Consider the following 13,634-nt stretch of genomic DNA (forward strand, 5'->3'; position numbering starts at 1 on the left):
AGTAGTGAATAATTGATAGGGATATAGAGGTCAAGTTGCTTTAAATAAATTATCTGTATTTAGAAATTACAGCTTGATCATTTATTATGCTAAGTCCTAATAGGGTTTATATGGTGTGTTGATTTAGCCTGGTGTGTGAATTGTATTATTTCACTTCTTTTCTGTTCCAGGACATTCACTCACTTTTGGTTTGTCCACACCAGCACACAGGATAAGATGAGAGACTCAGTAAGTGTCTGAACCAAATGGATATCACTTGGCTAATCAACTAGTAGTAGCGGTATAACAATATAGATCTAGAGTGGTTAATGACTTGACAAAATTAATGTTTTCTAAAGGGAATGATTTCTGTTCGGCAATAATTATCATGGCTTGCCAATTTTCTTACAGATTACATTAGGGATGTCAAGTGTAGAAATATTTATTTATTTATTTATTTATTTATTTATTTATTTATTTATTTATTTATTTATTTTATATTATATTTCTATACCGCCTTTCTCCCGTAGGACTCAAGGCGCTGTACAGTCAAGAAAAATATAGACACACAAACATCATAAAATTGCTAATTAAAATTATTACTTAGTTTGGTCAATTAAATAAAACCCAGAATTAGATAACATTTAAAAAATAAATAAAAATAGACTTGTATAATACCTTGATTACTTGTTCCTACTTAAACCCTTTCTTAGAATCAGATACATAACATAATAGAGATCTTTTCCTGCCAAATAGTCCCTACCATGTTCTGCCTCTTTAATTATAATCCAGGATTATCCCTTGATTTTGGGGTCTCTATACAATCATTACAACATCAGGAGGCATCAGCTGGCACTCTTGCTCCTGTTGGTCCTCAGTTTTGTTATTATAGAAGAGCACTACAGCAGTGTCTCTCAATAAATCTGTTAGACCTGCAATCTAGTACTGGTGGTAGTTCTAAACTGGAACTGCAATAATCTCCTGATTGGACCATTGTAACAAGCTTTACATTAACTTAAATTGGGTTCAAAACATAGCTAACTAAAGAGTAAAAGGTATCAGAGAGTTTCAACAGTCAACTCTTCATTTTAGCACCAGCTACACTGAATAATGGCTATGTTCACCCAATATACTGTATTTAATATGACTAAATTAATCCATTGGAAGGACAGTTGTACAATTCACTGAATCAAACTAACCAACTGGTCTATACTCCTGCAGCATGCCAAGGAAATAAACATTAATATTAACTAAATTAATATTTAGTAAGCATAATGTGTTGTGTGAAGGCAATGATTGAATCTTCACCTGACATGTGATGAGAGAACACACATATTTTAAAGCCAGTTAAAGATGCTGATATTTAAGGTGCTCAGTGGTTTGAAATTGGGGAACATTTCCTGCAGCATGCCAAGGAAATAAACATTAATATTAACTAAATTAATATTTAGTAAGAATAATGTGTTGTGTGAAGGCAGTGATTGAATCTTCACCTGATGTAATGAGAGAACACAGCATATTTTAAAGCCAGTTCAATATGCTGATATTTAAGGTGGTCAGTGGTTTGAAATTGGGGAACATAAGGTCACTCTTCAATAAGTCTTTACACACAGTAGAAGAATGTGGTGACCCATCTTGTTCCCAGCACATGCAGTATTGTACAGTCTTCTGCTAATTCTTCCAGTTCCAGTGAATAACCAGTTTTTCCTGCTTCATCAGTCAGAGAGCCAAAGGGCCTAAATTTTATCTGACTCCACCCACCCATTTGAGAAGGTGTGTTCAGGCAAGGAACCTAGCCTTGATTATCATTGATACATTTCTGGAGCAAATGTCAATCAGAATTCTCAAAATATTTTCTCTCTGAATTCATTTTGTTAGCCCGCTGACATGGGAAAGGAGGATGGAGCAATATAATGTTCCTGCTGTATTCTCACAACACTTTAGCCTACTACTCTATGCTGAATATCCCTAGTGAAAAAAGAAAGTGTCAGAAAGTTAATTTAGGCCATAAAACACTTCCTTGTGTACTTGGATATAAATTCAGATTTATTTATTTTCCAAGTCTAGAACACCTTACATTGGAAAAACAAAATATGATATTTAAAATTAGTATAATAATCTAAATAAAGAAAACTTTCAATAAGTATAAAAGGAGTATAAAAATAGAATCGCAGAAGGAATTTAAAACAACTATGTGGTATTATGTAGCATCTGAGTCTGAGAAAATAAGAGTATGAATAGCTTTATCATTGGCCAGGAACAAATAATCTATTGTACAATCAGATGATTGAGCATAAGGGACTTGCACTACATAGAACAGATCAGAACTAAATAATTATTGTCTTCATCCTTGGTTGCCTTGGTTGATGCCTGTAGGAGGAGCAGTTCTGTTTCTTTTTAAAATCTCCTGGCACTTTTGATATCTTTGGCCATGACATCTTTCTGATTGTCTTGCCAGAAGGAAGGAAATTATCTGGAAAATGGCATTGTGCTCTGTCCCTCAAAGCAATGCATCCCAACTCATCTTGCTCACTTCAGAAACATAGACAATTTTGATCACATGTGCCAGATCACCCATAGGAAGATTATAGATTACAAAAATTAAACTTAATGCAAGAATGAAAATGGCTAGGGATAGGCTTCCTTCCTCCAGGGTCTTTCTACAGTTATCCTAATCATGACACAAAATTGCTGCTAATTATAGCATGCATTAACCTTCTAAAAACAAATGACATATTTCTCTCAAACTAATTATTTCTTTCACCTGTAGATCTATGCAAAAGTTATTAATACACATTCCACTAAACATTAGTACAAAGATATATATGTTTACTGAGAAGTTCAAATTACTTTGTGTTTAGGTGATTCACTCCCAGCTTAGTGTAATCAAAGCCTCAGGTATTTTTTTTAATTGGGTGATAGACTTATATTTTTAAAAGTGCTGTAATGGCTGTCATCTTTGAAAGCTTCCTGCTGTTTTAAAAAAAATGGAAAACATTATTTTTAGTTGAACAAACAATTGTACAATTATTTCATTGTACCAATTAGATGGAAATAAACTAAGCGTATTTAGAATTTTGAAAACACTTTCAAACCTATTTCTAGTAGCTGTCTGGTTTTTAGAAAAGAAACTCCCTTTTAAAATACCCCCTTTTATTTTGTATTTACATTTTAGTATTTAAAATATGACTTCAATATATTTCAGCATGCATCCCCATTATCCAGTTGCTGGAAAAAAACAGGTAACCATTTGTGGAGAACATAGTAAGTTTTCCACTTACTACCATTCTTTGTTAACATGGAGCTAATTTCTTTCAACATGTTTCTTCTGGACTATGACTTCCTAATATATAGGTTTCTCATGAAGTCAATTAGATGTTCTGGTATTCCCATTTTATTATTATTGTTGTTTTATTATTGCACAGGTTGACATGGTGGACACAACTGGGCCCTTAATAGGCAATGAAGCACATATCTTTAAACTTGTTTGGATTTGTCAGTTATCTAGGATACATTATCAGCAATATCTTTTGTTCCTCAAGTTTTTCTAAAACCATCTTAAACATCTGACATCTCTCTGTCCATGTAAGGTTCTAATCTGCATTGAATGATCCTAAGCACTATTTTACTTGTTAGTTGCGAAGTCATGTCCAACCCCTCGCGACCCCATGGACAATGTTCCTCCAGGTCTTCCTGTCCTCCATCATCCTCTGGAGTCCATCCAAGCTCATGCCTACAGCCTGAGTGACTCCATCCAGCCACCTCGTTCTCTGTCGTCCCCTTCTTCTTTTGCCCTCAGTCTTTCCCAGCATTAGGTTCTTCTCCAGTGAGTCCTTCCTTCTCATTAGGTGGCCAAAATATTTGAGTTTCATCTTCAGGATCTGGCCTTCTAAAGAGCAGTCAGGGTTGATCTCCTCTAGGACTGACCGGTTTGATCGCCTTGCAGTCCAAGGGATTCTCAGGAGTCTTTTCCAGCACCATAGTTCAAAGGCCTCAATTCTTTGGCGCTCAGCCTTTCTTATGGTCCAACTTTCATAGCATACATTGCAACTGGGAAAACCACAGCCTTGACTATATGCACTTTTGTTAGCAGGGTGATGTCTCTGCTTTTTAGTACGCTGTCTAGATTTGCCATAGCTTTCCTCCCCAGGAGCAAGCGTCTTTTAATTTCTTGGCTGCAGTCCCCATCTGCAGTGATCTTGGAGCCCAGGAAAATAAAATCTGTCACAACCTCCATTTCTTCCCCATCTATTTGCCAGGAACTGAGAGGGCTGGATGCCATGATCTTAGTTTTCTTAATGTTGAGTTTCAAGCCAACTTTTGCGCTATCCTTCTTCACCCGCATCAAGAGGCTCTTTAGTTCCTCTTCGCTTTCTGCCATTAGAGTGGTATCATCTGCATATCTGAGGTTGTTGATATTTCTCTCCGCAATCTTAATTCCTACTTTCGATTCAACTAGCCCCGCCTTTCTCATGATGTGCTTTGCATATAAGTTAAATAGGCAGGGTGACAGTATACAGCCTTGCTGGACTCCTTTCCCAATTTTGAACCAATTGGTGGTTCCATGTCCAGTTCTCACTGTTGCTTCTTGACCTGCATATAGGTTTCTCAAGAGACAAATAAGATGGTCTGGTACTCCCATCTCTTTAAGAACTTGCCACAATTTGTTATCATCCACACAATCAAAGGTTTTAGCATAGTCAATGAAGCAGAAGTAGATGTTTTTTTGGAACTCCCTAGCTTTCTCCATGATCCAGCATATGTTGGCAATTTGATCTCTAGTTCCTTTGCCTCTTCGAAATCCTGCCTATACTTCTGGTAGTTCTCGATCCACATACTGCTGGAGCCTAGTTTGTAGGATTTTAAGCATAACCTTACTAGCATGTCAAATGAGTGCAATGGTGCGATAGTTTGAACATTCTTTGGCATTGTCTTTCTTTGGAATTGGAATGTAAACTGACCTTTTCCAATCCTGTGGCCACTGTTGAGTTTTCCAAATTTGCTGGCAAATTGAGTATAGCACTTTTACTGCATCGTCTTTTAAGATTTGGAATAGCTCAGCTGAATACCTCCACTAGCTTTGTTGTTGCTCAGATTTCCTAAGGCCCATTTGACTTCACATTCTAGGATGTCTGGCTCGAGGTCAGTGACCACCTCATCGTGGTTATCAGGGATGTTAAGCTTGTTCTGTATAGTTCTTCTGTGTAATTTTGCCACCTCTTCTTAATCGCTTCTGCCTCTGTTATGTCCCTGCCACTTTGGTCCTTTATCATGCCCATCTTTGCACGAAACGTTCCCTTCATATCTCCAATTTTCTTGAAGAGATCTCTGGTCCTCCCTATTCTATTGTTTTCTTCTATTTCTTTGCACTGTTCATTTAAGAATTCATTCTTATCTCTTCTAGTTATTCTCTGGAATTCTGCATTCAACTGGGTGTATCTTTCTTTTTCTCCCTTATTTTACTAGCATGTGAAATTAAAGGTATTATCTTTCTTTGGTATTGGTAAAATAAACTGTCCTCTTCCAATCTGTTGCCATTGTGTCATTCTCCCAATTTGCTGACATAATTTTGTTAGAACCTTAACTGGTTTTTCTGTTCCTTGCCGTATTTCTGTGGATATTCTAGCAGTCCCTGTAGCTTTAATGTGATGATCAGAGAATTGATACAATTTCATTTTCTAGTATTAGAGTTTTTTATATAATGGGTTTTATAAAACCCCCCTTCTAGGGCATATTTTTAAATATTAAAAAGCCTTTTAAATTGGCTTTTAAATTGGCTTTTAAATGTTTTTTAGATAAATTGGATGTCTTAATTTGTTCTTTGAGCCTAAATTATTTAATCTGTTTTTAATAGTTTTTTGACTTTTGTATGTCTTTGTATTTTATTCTGGCTGTTCACCGCCCTGAGTCCTTCGGGAGTAGGGCGGTATACAAATATGAATTATAAATAAATAAATAAAATTTTACCTACACAATTTCAATATTCTCTTTCTATCTTCTTTTCATTGGTTACTATCTGTACATTATCTGTAGCATTCTAACTTAATGAGGTTGGAGAGGTTTCCCAAAGACAACCTCAGAAAGGTGTCTGTTTCCACCTTTGATGTTCTTACAGATGTCATTGTACTACTATTACTGTAGGACGACTTCTTTGTATGACTTCTTTGTCTTTTTTAACAGATGTCTATGGCTTTATATGATTATTATTATTATTTTCATCTTTTCTACTACCCCCACTTATTGGTATCATTATTATGATTATTATTACTATGTTGTTTTTCATGTATACTGAGAACTTCTACACCAGAGACAAAATCCTTGTTTGTCTATTCACATTTGGTCAAATAAACCTATCCTATCCCATCCCATCCTTTGTTAAGGTCCTTCATGAGAACATTGACTTTTTTGCCCTCTCCCCTCCCCTCTCTTCTTCACAGTCTGTACTCTGTTCTGGTATGCAGTTCTGCTTTATTTCTATTTCCTAGCCCAGGAAGGCTAGGTCGGCAACCTTAAACACTCAAAGAGCCACAAAGGTCCTAACCAGAAGCCCCCTGTTCAATTCTGGAGCCAACCAGAAGTCCAGTTCCCCCCACTATATAGAGTCTCCTTCTAGCATGGCGTCCTTTTTCCTCTACCAACCGGAAGTCCAGTTCCTCCACCATAGAGTCTCCTCCTAGCACGGCATCCTTTTTCCTCTACTTGTCCTAATTGAAAGCCCTATAATTGTGGAGCCAACTGGCGATAGGGAGCCAAGGCAGAGGGATGAAAGAGCCACATGCGGCTCCAGAGCTGCCAGTTGCTGACCCCTGTCCTAGCCCATATAGCCCAACTGTATTTTCCTCCTTACTATTTCCAACTTTTGCAATTCAATCTCCAACTACACGCAACATATTTTGCTTGCATATTTTGTCTATTTCAACAATTTGTCAACTTTTTCTTCTTTGGCATCAGCAATTGGGACATTATCTTGGATAAAAAGAATCATAAGGACACACACATGCCTTCCGAGACAAATGAAGAGAGGGAGGGAGGGAGGGAGAGAGAGAGAGAGAGAGAGAGAAAGAATGTGACATAACCTAAAACTGCATGAAAATGCCATGTATGCCAGTAATGCTACAAATGAAGCTAAAGAACCAGAAGTACCTTGTGGCAGCAAGAAAGGAAGCTTAGATAAAAAGCATTATGTTGAGTCAGTAAGAAAAAAAATCAGTTTGGTTGGAAAATGCAGAGCAATTTTGATGAAAATATGTTTTGGAAGGAGGTAAAAGAATGGATGAGGAATTCTGCAAAGTGAATGTTTTACTAAAATAAAAGTGATGAAATTACTTGGGATAAAACTGAAATGACAGAATGCCAATTCCCCATTTTAGAGAGTTGTATGGAAGTGATATGCTGATGAGTCAAACTGAATTGAATGCTACCGTATTAATGTCAGACTCTTATTCTGGAGAAGGTCTATCTATGTGGTTGCTAAGAGCTGACACTGCTGGATGGCATGTAATCAATCAATAATAGTGCTCAAGAAAACAAAAATGGAAAAAATGATGTAAGACACTTGAACAATTGTAAAGTGCAATTGTAACTGGAGAAAGGTTAAAATATGGATGTGGGTTTCATATGAAGTGGCTATGTGGGTTGTTTAATGGAGGGGTCTCCAACCTTGGCAACTTTAAGCCTGGCGGACTTCAACTCTGGCTGGGGAATTCTGGGAGTTGAAGTCCACCAGGCTTAAAGTTGTCAAGGTTGGAGATCCCTGGTTTAATGTATGGGTGAAGTCTGCATCTGTGCCTGAGGTCTGGTGGAATGCCATTACTGTTCCCCTATGCAAAGGGGAAATAAGCAAGAATGAATGCAAAAGCTTCAGGGGGATTAACTGTTGAATATGTCTGGGAATGTTTGGCAGAATTCTGATTGAAAGCTATGAGAAAGGAACAACGAGCAAAATTTGGAAAGCGCAGTGTGGCATTATGCCAAGTAGGGTAGGTGGGCAGACAAATTAGGATACAGGTAGTCCTTGACTTACAGCACAATTGAGCCCAAAATTTCTGTGGCTACACAAGGTAGTTGTTAAGTGAGTTATGCTCCATTTTGTGACTTTTTTTGGCACAGTTGTTAAGCGAATCACTGCAGTTGTTAAACAAATCATGTCATTAAGCAAATGTGGCTTACCCCATTGACTTGGCTTGTCAGAAGATTACAAATGGGAAGATTATAAATGGTTATCACATGACCCCAAGGACAATGCAACTGTCATAAATACATGCCAGTTGCCAACATCCAAATTTTGATCACATGACAGTGGAGATGCTGCAACTGTCATAAGTGTGAAAACTGGCGATAGGTCACTTTTTTTCAGTGCTGTTGTAACTTAAGTCACTAAATGAATGATTGTAAATCAAGGACTCCCTGTACTGCATATATGTAAATTGCTGTTAAATATGACAGAGACAGAATAAATAAAGATTCTTGGATTCAAGATTTTAAACAAACGCAATGCAACAATTGGAAGACTGATGGAAAAATTCAATAAAATTTAACCCAAGGTATAATTTTAGACAAAGTTGTAAAAGAAATGTTTTATTTAATCAATGAAGTGATAAATTTTAAATGTTGTGACAATTGCAAATCTGTTTATTTAGTGGTATTTTATTTTCCCTCCACTATGTCTTTTCTTTATTTTCTTTTTCCTTTTCTGTAGTCATGAATTCTTAAAATGTTTGATAAGAAATGTATTAAAACTGTTATGTGTTAAGTACAGATTGGGTTTATAGAGACCTTTTGATATAGCCTGACGTACCCTAGACTTTTTGACGTACCCTAGAAAGACCAGGAATCTGATAGCACCTTTCAGACTTAACAACTTTTATTAAATGCATATAGTTTTGTGAGTAACAGCTCCCTTCCTCACTCCTTTTGATGAAGTGAACTCTGATCATATAAGTTTCTACTGGTAATATCTAAGATGGAGCAGGATCAGGGCAACCATGCCCCCTTGGTTGTTTAACATTCATAGATAAATATACTGCTCAAAAAAAATAAAGGGAACACAAGCAGAAGACATCCAATATCTGAATGAATGAAATAGCCTTATTAAATACTTTGTTCTTTACATACAGTAGTTTATACACTGCTCAAACAACTAAAGGGAACACAAAACTACTGTATGTAACGAATAAAGTATTTAATAAGGCTATTTCATTCATTCAGATATTGGATGTCTTCTGCTTGTGTTCCCTTTATTTTTTTGAGCAGTGTATTTAAGGACCATATGTATGCAAAAAAACAATTCTGTCTCAACTCCTGCCCATGGGAAAGCAATATCATACTTAAAATCAATGGACTTTAAGACCCAGAAGCATCCACACTTTTTGCACTCGCCCGAGGCAGATAGATTCCTAGCGGAATATCAAAAGGGACTGCACCACTAAGATTCAGGAAACGGGGGAGGCGGGGGGGGGGGCTATTGTCTATTGAGCAGTCGGTCGAAAGAATATTCGATAGGTAGAAATCTTGGCACTGAAAAGCGATTTTTTAAAAAATAAAATCTGCCTCTGGCATCGATTCATTTAACCGAAAGCTGTGCCTTGAAATGAATGGATGCGTTTGAAAGTGTTTACCGATAGGGGTAGCTATCAAAGCGACGTAGGCTCCCTTTTTCGTATCGGTTCAAAACTCTCCCTCTTTCCTCCTTCGAACTGAGAATGAATGAAATGACGTCACACCCAGGAGAACGCCAGCAGCCGAAGGATCAAAGTGCGCAGTCGGATACCGGCGGGGGGGGGGGGGGCGAAGGGCGTGGCTTACGTCACAAACTGCAGCTATTTCCTAGCTAGCTGGAGCCAATTTTCAGTGGGCGGGTGGGTGAAGTTGTAATAGCGCCCACGTGTTTGTATGGGCTTTATCTTTTTTCGTAAGGCGGTCTTGGCTGGGTTTGCTCGCCTGATTTTTATTAGCCTCGGGAATTTACCGTACAGAGCAGAATGCGATCGCCTCTTAAAATTAATTAAATTTGGTGCCTTCCCAAGTCTTTTGGGAATGCAGTTATCTAAATTTTCGGCCAAAGGACAGGTTGAGAATGGCCAGAGTTGTCGTTTCAGTATATTTGAAAGTCTCCAGGTAGGCGAAAATGACCTTTAGCGTCCTGGGCATAGCCAGTACCTAACGTTTGCTCTTTAATAATAGTTAAAATTAACCAATGGTACCTTTCTGTTCTGAAACAAATGACTGTAATTACAAATAATTCCCTCAACACTGTCAAACTATTTACTAAGTCTGCACTACTTTAATCTTCTCAGTGTTCCCACCACCCATTTCCTTCCACTTATGACTGTATGATTGTAATTTTGTTGTTTGTATCCTTACGATTTATATTGATGTTGTTTCTTGTTTGCTTATTTGTACCCTATGGCTATCATTAAGTGTTGTACCTTATGATTCTTGATGAACATATCTTTTATGTACACTGAGACAAATTCCTTGTGTGTCCAATCACACTTGGCCAATAAAAAATTCTATTCTATTCTATGCTATTCTATTCTATTCACCTACCGGCATGCACATAGCAACGTTTTATTAAAGGAATAGCCACAATAAATGGGCAGAGCAGACCCATAAATTTGTTTACTACTATACCCTATTGTATAATAATTCATAAGGTATTGGTAGATTGTATTCGTTAACGTTACTAGCTTTTTCAAGCTAAGGTGGTGATCCAGAAACCAGCCCAACAGGGAAACTAGATTGCGGACAAGTGAGTAGATAGTCTGCATTCTAATCAGTGTATAGGCTGAGTTTCAATCCTTTGATATTACTTGAGCTCCTTTTGAACAGTCAACAAACTGTGCCCAAACATGCGTTCTTAACAGATCTATTGTAATGTCAAGCAGGTAAAATAAACAATGAATTATTTTGCTTTTCTCTTTACTAAAAAAAAAAAAAAATCTTTCTTTAAAATTTTCTTTAAACTTCCAAATAAAGTGAGATAAAATGAGGACCCAGATTTTTGAGGGCAATACGATGACATTTGTAAACTACTCAGAGAGTGCTGTAAAGCACTATGAAGCACTATATAAATCTAAGTCTTATTGCTAATGCTAGTATCTGAAGTAGTGTGATCAAGCAGGATAAATAATTTAACAACATATTATATATACTATCTTGGTAGGTATGTGACAAACCTATTGTCATTTTAGTAAGGAAAGAAAGTATTTGTTCAGCATGGTTACTATTAAGTTATAGGGTCAGAACTATGCTTTGAAAGTACAAGACATGATTAAACATTCTTAATGAAACTCAGCTGTGGCTATCAGTGCAGAGATAAACAACAGAAACTGTACATATAAAAGCTTTTGCTTTGATCTTGTCTCATGCTGGTTAATGTGTTCCTAATGTGTGCATATTTAATCTGAAACTGTTAAGGTACTTCAATGTATTTATCATAAAAGGACATTTCCATCATTCATAATTGCCCGAAGAAGGTTATTTTTTTTCCTTCAAAGTACAGGGAGTCCTTAACTTATGACCATAATTGAGCTCAACATTTTTGTTGGTAAGTGAAACAGTTGTTAGGTGAGTTTGTCCCAGTTTATGACTTTTTTGCCACAGTTGTTAAGTGACTTACTGCCGTTGTTAAAAGTTAAGAACACAGTTGTTCAGTGAATCTGGATTCCTCATTGAATTTGCTTGTCAGAAGGTCGCAAAAGGGGATCACATGACCCTGGGACACTGTAACCGTCATAAAAATGTGTCAGTTGCCAAGCATCCGAGTTTTGATGACATGACTGTGAGGATGCTGCAATTGTTGTAAGTGTGAAAAACGGTCATAAGTCACTTTTTTCAGTGCTGTTGTAAATTGTTTTAAGTTGAGGACTACCTGTATACTAGCATTAAGGCTTTCTAACAAACGTATGTGGACTTAATATTTTCTTTTGTTTGGTGCATGTCCTTCTATTTCTCTTTAATAGCAATTGCACTTAGACTTATATAACCTGTTCGGACCCAGCTCCCCAAACACGACATACCCTCTGAAGTTAACTCAAAGATTCCTTTATAAGGAGCGCCGGCAGCCCCAGTGAAAAGTTTCTCTCTCACCGCAGACTAACAAGTCCGTCCAGTCCAAAGATGAATAGTGGTCTGCCACATCTATTCCTCTCCGCCCCCTGCCTTTTATCCCCAGAACTAGGATGGGGCTTTGCTAGCAGTGGTGGCTCTTCCTTCCCAAGGATCAGCCCATGGATTTCCACTGCTCTCCTCTCCTCTGCCTTCTTCACATCCATGCGTCAGGCACTGGATCTAGCTGTTTGTCCTCTTCCTCATCAGCCACTTCCAGACCTGGAGGCTGTTGACTCTCCATTTGAGGGCTGATGGACAGACCAGGCTCCGCCTCTTTCTCTCTCTCTGTCAGCTCCACTCCCTCTTTCCCCTCAGAGCTCTCAGGTTACCTTGATGTTGACTCTGACTCCCACGCCACCGCCTCCTCCTCTGATTTGGCTGAATGTAAATATGCATAATTTAATTTTTGTAAATAATGCACAAATTATTGTCACAAGAAAAATACCTCAGCTGCTGTTGAGTGAAATTTTTTATGTTTTTAATGTAATAAAAGTTTAATAAAGTGTTTATAAAAAAAATGCTTAGTAACCACAATTGGGACCAGCAATTTCAATCACCATGTTGGTAAGCATAAATCATATGACTGCGCCTGATTTACAGTGTCACTTTCCATTCAGTTGTTAAGCGAGTCACCGCAGTTATTAAGTGAAGTATCACGTGAGTGCAACCTGCAGTTTTATTTCCCGTGTTCTTCATTAACTCTTCTTTCTGAAGCTGGTTATGAAGCACACAAACAGGAATCACGTGACCAGAGGAAACTGTCATAAATGTGCACCATTTGTGAAGCATCCTAACAGCAATAATGGAGTGATGTCATGGTCACGAAGCTTTTAGTTTATTATATCATAATTTGGAATGGTCATTAAATGCAGTCAGTAAACGAGGAATACCTGTACCACATGGGTGCACTCCAGGCAGTGTATCTTTCCATTCGAGCTTTGAAACTGCCAAAATATTTTGGATTCTTGGTTGCATTTGGCAGATATATTGCCAGTTTTAATCTGTAAGTCTATTAAGAAGCCTAGTCAGAAAAGTGTGCAGTATTTTGTTAGTCTGTTGTCTGTGGTCTGTTCTGAAGACAAATCAGTTGATCAATACGGCATGAGTTGCTTTTTTGCTAGGCTTAGTTATACAGCTATACAAAATACGCTTTTCTGGAGGGACTGCCTCTCTGCAATTATATTTGCCGCCTCTATTAAATCTATTATATATAGTTTTTTTTAAAATTTGATTTATATGCCGCCCTTCTCCGGAGACTCAGGGCGGCTTACAATGCGTTAAGCAATAGCCTTCATACTTTTGTATATTTATACAAAGTCAGCTTATTGCCCCCACAAACTGGGTCCTCGTTTCACCTACCTTAGAAAGGATGGAAGGCTGAGTCAACCTTGAGCCTTGGAGAGATTCGAACCAGCAGTAATTGCAGGCAGCTGTGTTAATAACAGGGTGCTTAGACCACTGTACTATCAAGTTATTTTATTAAACATTACAGCTGAAAAGATAAAAAGTAATACAAATGAAAAAAAAATAGAAAGGAAAACAGA

General features: G+C 37.5%; 1 long non-coding RNA gene across 4 annotated transcripts in view; it reads left to right on the forward strand.

Moving 5' to 3' along the window:
• Positions 1-13,634, forward strand: part of LOC117679944 (uncharacterized) — a 28,816-nt gene that overhangs the window by 457 nt on the left and 14,725 nt on the right. Inside the window, exon 2 of one of the 4 annotated variants that reach the window (XR_015729297.1) lies at positions 171-228. This is a non-coding gene — a long non-coding RNA (uncharacterized LOC117679944). Of the gene's footprint in view, positions 1-170; positions 229-3,196; positions 3,222-9,800; positions 10,096-11,502; positions 11,528-13,634 lie in introns of those variants that run through there. The other 3 variants (XR_015729299.1, XR_004595490.3, XR_015729298.1) reach the window with 3 other exon arrangements.

Source organism: Pantherophis guttatus, chromosome 8, assembly GCF_059756535.1.
Source record: "Pantherophis guttatus breed Tessera chromosome 8, ASM5975653v1, whole genome shotgun sequence".
In the NCBI taxonomy this organism is placed as follows: Eukaryota; Metazoa; Chordata; class Lepidosauria; order Squamata; family Colubridae; genus Pantherophis; species Pantherophis guttatus.